This window comes from Vulpes vulpes, chromosome 8, assembly GCF_048418805.1.
Source record: "Vulpes vulpes isolate BD-2025 chromosome 8, VulVul3, whole genome shotgun sequence".
NCBI lineage: Eukaryota > Metazoa > Chordata > Mammalia > Carnivora > Canidae > Vulpes > Vulpes vulpes.
In genome coordinates this window covers 8,401,676-8,407,326 of record NC_132787.1, presented here as the reverse complement: position 1 = coordinate 8,407,326, position 5,651 = coordinate 8,401,676, and positions in this window count along the sequence as shown.

Here is a 5,651-nt window from a genome sequence, read left to right as displayed (position 1 = left end):
TCATATAGCCAAGGCATATTTTTCTTCCAAGCTCTAGACAGGATGTGACTATATACTAATGAGACTCAGGAGTGCAAGCCACCCGATGAAAACTCGTCTCATTACTTTATAGTCATGCCATGTATGTTTTTTTTAACCATAAAATGACAATAAAAATGATTTTTAAAATGAGAATGTTTTGGATAAGTGACTTCTGTCCTGATCTTCATCACCGTGATGAAAATACTAAACACCGAACAAAGAAAACATGATGTTCTTCATCTCTAAAACAGAAGCTGCTAAGACGTAGGAGCACAGCTGCCGGATTACCCACATGGGATCCCATTGGATCATCTTGATCAAATAGTAGTAAGGTGAAAAAGGGGGGAAAAAAAATCTAGTATCTCTCCTAGATAACTATCCTCGTATTACTTTAACTCTCTTGAGTACATAAACAGTCCCTGAAACACTCAAAAATTTAACTACCTTTTCTGAGGCGGCAAGACGAAGACTGTGTTACTCTCTAGTTACATTACAGCCAACAACTTTGTCTACTCCCTTGATATCTGCGAACCTTTATGGATTCCTAGATTTTCATTTCATGAAGGAAAGGAACAGATGCTTCTCAGTAAAAATTAAATCCAGGATTGTGTTGTGTAGAAGTTAAGAAACGCTAAGGCACATTGTCGTATTCCTAGGTGAGTAGATCCATTCCTTCTGATAGTGCGTACACTTGAATATTAAGAGAAAAAGCTATTGTGAGGAGTCCTGGTTCTTGTGGATTTCAGTCTGAGACACCATCCGCACCGGATACATGCATTCAAAAGATAAACTGCTTTTAAAAAGCAGCTTTTGTGAACTGGTAATATAACTGTGCAATTCAAGAATCCAAAAGCTTTGAAAGGATATTCACTGAAAAGCCGCCCCCATCTCTCCCATCTCCTGGCTCCCACCCCCACTGCCAGGTAACCACTGGTCATGTTTCTTAAGTACCCCTCTAGCGTTGATTACAGAAAAGGCAAATGTGAGTATGTTATTTTTATGCAAAATATTTTATACCATGAACCACTGCTGCACTTAAAAAAATGTTTAGTATCTTAAGACTTTCCATACTGGTATGTAAAGATCTTTCATATCCATTTTTACAGCTGTGTAGTACTCCATTGTACAGGTACACCATGATCTATTATTTGGACCCCTTGTTGATGGATATTTAAATTACTGCCAAACTTTAATTATGTTGGTCACTAACAATTGCTTCACACAGTTCTATAACTCCTCAGATTTTTTCTCCCCCAAGTATTTCACTTATTAATTTGGCATCATCTAACTTCTTAGAGCCAGGAAAACTTTCTGGAAATTCCCTTCAAGAAACATTTCTAAGAGAAGGGTTTATGTTGTGCATTGAAACCACAGTTTCCAACCAACAACTATCTCGCCACTCTGGTGTATAATTTGAACAACTGTTAGCTGATTCTTCTGGACAAAGTTACTCTACACTTTATTGGGATGTTAATAGGATTTTTTCCCTCTGTTTATACATGTCTCCCTTACATCTCATCAGCTTGAGCGTTGATGGAGTACTTCGGCTGCTTGTTCGGAAGATGAAGGAGACAGTCCTGCCCTGAAGCTGAGCCAAGCTTCCCAGCGCTGCCCAGTAGCAAAGGTAAAACACGGGCTGTATGAGAATTAAGAGAGTGTTCTGGAAGTTCAGTCATGTGGTGGGTTTCCCTTAAGTGATGGGTGGGGAAGGCTTCATGGAGAAAGAAAAGTGTCTTCTGGAGGCCTTAGGGGCTGATAGAAATTTGAAAAGACCCAACAGTGATGAGCGAGTGTTTGAGTTTGGGGAGGTCTTGGTTCAAGAAGAGAGGTTATAGGTTAAATGGTGCAGCGCCAGTTAGATGTTGCTAAAGCAGAGAAACGCTTTGGCCACCAAGTAAAGGACCTAAAGTGTGGTCCTGCGGAGTGTGGCCTGGCCGTCAATCATAACGAATAGGTTGAAACACATTTGGTTGGGGGAAGAGGAGGGTTTTTCCAGAATCTCTGGACTGTACTTTTTTTTTAATTTTTTATTTATTTATGATAGGCACACAGTGAGAGAGATTGGCAGAGACACAGGCAGAGGGAGAAGCAGGCTCCATGCACCGGGAGCCTGACGTGGGATTCGATCCCGGGTCTCCAGGATCGCGCCCTGGGCCAAAGGCAGGCGCCAAACCGCTGCGCCACCCAGGGATCCCTCTGGACTTTACTTTTATGGTTTCCCTAAACCAATGGAGAAATGTGTGGCCTTTGCTTTAGAAAGGATTTATTGATCTGAATGCTCAGACATGATGCTCTGTTTATAGCCCACCTATGTGAAAGATAACAAGACTAGTTTGGGGGTTGACCCCTTCAACAAACTTGCCGGGCAGTTGTTGCGGTCTTTGAAAATTGACATCGTTTGACAAAATAATAACTGAAAGAAAGGAACAACAGCTGCCACGATCCAATGAATTCACTCTCGGGCATGGAGTAGGGACTGGCACATTTGTCACTCTAGTTTTCTGGTTCCAAACAGAAGCACATTTTTTAAAAAGATTTTATTTATTATTCATGAGAGACACAGAGAAAGAGAGAGAGAGGCAGAGACCCAGGCAGAGGGAGAAGCAGGCTCCATGCAGGGAGCCCGACGTGGGACTCGAACCCGGGACTCCAGGATCACACCCTGGGCCAAAGGCAGGCACTAAACCACTGAGCCACCCAGGGATCCCCCAGAAGCACATTTTATGTGATGCAGAATTCTTTCAGTGGCTATTTTTTTCCCCCAAATTGATGATGGTTTTTTCTTTCTCCCCAATGGGACTGGATTGAAAGAAGGGAAAAGATGAAGAATAGTAGATTGACTACCACAAATAAAAACAATGGCTCTGAGCTAATTGTTGGCCTTTTTTTTTTTGTTTTTTTATACCAAGTCTTATTGTGAAATCCCCACCTCAGACGCATATAACAAAGTGCATAAAATAAGGAGTAGAGCTGCTTTACTGTACAGCACACCTCTCTGTAACCACTGCCCAGATCAAGAAGGAGAACTCGGTAGGCCTCCCCTCCCCAAAAGGCCCTGGTCCAGCTCAAGCACACCCCCTCCCTCACCGCCCCCCCCCCACCAACAACTCTCCAGATTTTTTTTTTAACTCTCCAGATTTTAAGGACAATCCTTTCCTTTAAAGTTTTTTCTTAATCACCTAAGCATAGATCTCTAGATGCTATAATATAGTTTTGTCTCTTTTTGAACTTAATCTAGAAATACAGCATTGAATCGTATTTTTTTGGTTTCTGCCATCTTTTCCTCAGCTGCAAGATTCATCTATGTGATAGTATTCCTTTTTTTTTTTTTTTTTTTTGAACTGAGTAGTATTCCAAAATTGATGGCACTTGGGTTGTTTCCAGTTTGGGGCTATTACAAATGATACTAGGAACTTTCTTATCCTTGTCCCTCAGTGTGCTTGGGCACGTACTTCTGTTGACCATTTTCTCCGCTGTGGAATCGTATCTAGTTGTCTATTAAGATCCTGCCACAGAGCGGCCTACAAGAGTTTGCACATCGTCGATACAGCCCGGGATCAGAGCTAAGAGAGCCTGGAACTATCCAAAGATGCCACGAAGTCAGGTGGGTGGAGGGATGGGCAAGAGGAGGGCTGGGCAGGTGTGCTGCCCTCACCTGGAGCCTGGGCAGACCCATTCATAATGGTTTAAGATTTTGTTTAGAAGGTTCCGGAAGAAGTTTGTTGGCAATACGGTTATAGGAATCAACATGACTCGGAGCAAGTGTTTCATGTGAATGGAATTAAGTGGATAAAGGAAGTCTGAAGGAGGAACCGGAAGACAAGACCAGGGAGAGGGGCCAGCGCTTACACGGTGGACTAGGTGAGTGAGTGTGAAAACTTCACGCGCCCTGGGGAGAGGCAGTGCAAATAGAAGTAGGGCCGAGCCGTTGCTGGGGCCCGAATTGGGTATGTTGGGTGAGGAGGGCTAAGTGCGGGGCACATCTGGGGAGGAGCCAGAGGCGACACTGGCAGATGGCTACGGCCAGAGGCTTTGGACTCGGCCACCGCTGTGAGGTCTGAGTGATCCTGATCCCCATTTGACAAATGAGGTTAATAATAGGGCCTCCTTTAAAAGTTGTTATGTGGGCGGGTGGCCCCGTGGTTCAGCGCCACCTTCAGCCCAGGGTGTGACCCTGGGGACCCGGGGTCGAGTCCCGCATCGGGCTCCCTGCGTGAGGCCTGCTTCTCCCTCTGCCTGTGTCTCTGCCTCTCTCTCTGGGCCCTTCATGAATAAGTAAATAGAATCTTTAAAAAAAAAAATAAGAAAAATATAAGTTGTTATGAAGAGGGAGGTGATGCAAATACAGTGTGGGCGCAGGCAGAAAGCCCCTCCGTGTGGGCCCTGCTGCGGGGGTTGGCCATCCTAAGCTGTCCTGGCTGGAGTAAGGAGGACGTGCTACCGGCGGTTTAACATGTAAAAGAAAAACTTCTGGAAATGCTGATTTAGGAAAAAAGCCATGTTACAGTCATAATGTTAGAAATGTCTAGAATTCCTTTAGGCAAGCGTGTCAATAAAAACCTGTTGAATTGAGCGTCCACAACCTGGCCTTACCGACAGCTGGATTCCCTCAAGAGTCCTAGCGCACCCTGGACCCGTGAGCGCCCAGGGAATGTTCCAGATCTTCTCTCTCTCCGCTTCGTGAGGTCCAAACCCCACACAGAGTGGCTTTTGAAAACCAGGTTTAAAACAAGAGTGACGATAAACCGTCAGGTGCTGTTGCTGCCCCCGAGAGGGAGGAAAGAGTCTGCGTGGTTTAAAGACACGCTGTGATCTAATTAATTATGTTGTTCTAACAGAGCAGCTGGGATCTACGGGGGATCTAAAAACGTTGCCGTGCGCTTTGGTTTTTTGGCTGCACATCAGCCTCCACCTGGGGAGATTTTAAACTATCCCAAATCCAAAGACTGGTCAAATCGGCCTGGGGTGAGTCGGTGTAGTGCCTTTTTAATTAATTAATTGTTTGCCGACAGTGTTCTCTGGGATTCAGGTGTGCGATACGGTGATTCAGCAGCCTGCACGGCACTCGGTGCCCAGGAATATCCGTGTCCCCACCCTCAGAGCGGCTTATTACCATATTAAATCTATGGTGGCTTAAGTTTGAACCTATTTTTTTTTTTTTTTAAGATTCTATTTATTCATGACAGAGAGAGTGAGCAGCAGAGGGAGAAGCAGGCCCCATGCAGGGAGCCGGAGGTGGGACTCGATCTCCGGTCCCCAGGATCACACCCTGGGCCGAAGGCAGGTGCTCCACCGCTGAGCCCCCCGGGGAGGGGGGGGCCCAAGTTTGAACCTATTCTTTACTTCTCCCCCTGGGCCCTGTGTTCGAGGCCCATGGTGTCATACTTTACACCCTGTTATTTTGTGGATCCCTTGACTGATTTTTATTTTTTATTTTATTTCTTTTTTACTTTTTTTTCCCTTGACTGATTTTTACACAAATGCCTAAGTTTACTGTTTCTGCGCTTCCTACTTTTCTCACTCCTACTAATGGCCTCTCCACCCAAAAAGCCCCCTTTAACAGTTCTCTAGGGCTGCTTCAGCGCTGATCAATTCCTTGTCCGTCTAGGAAGCTCTGTGGGTCCTTCTGC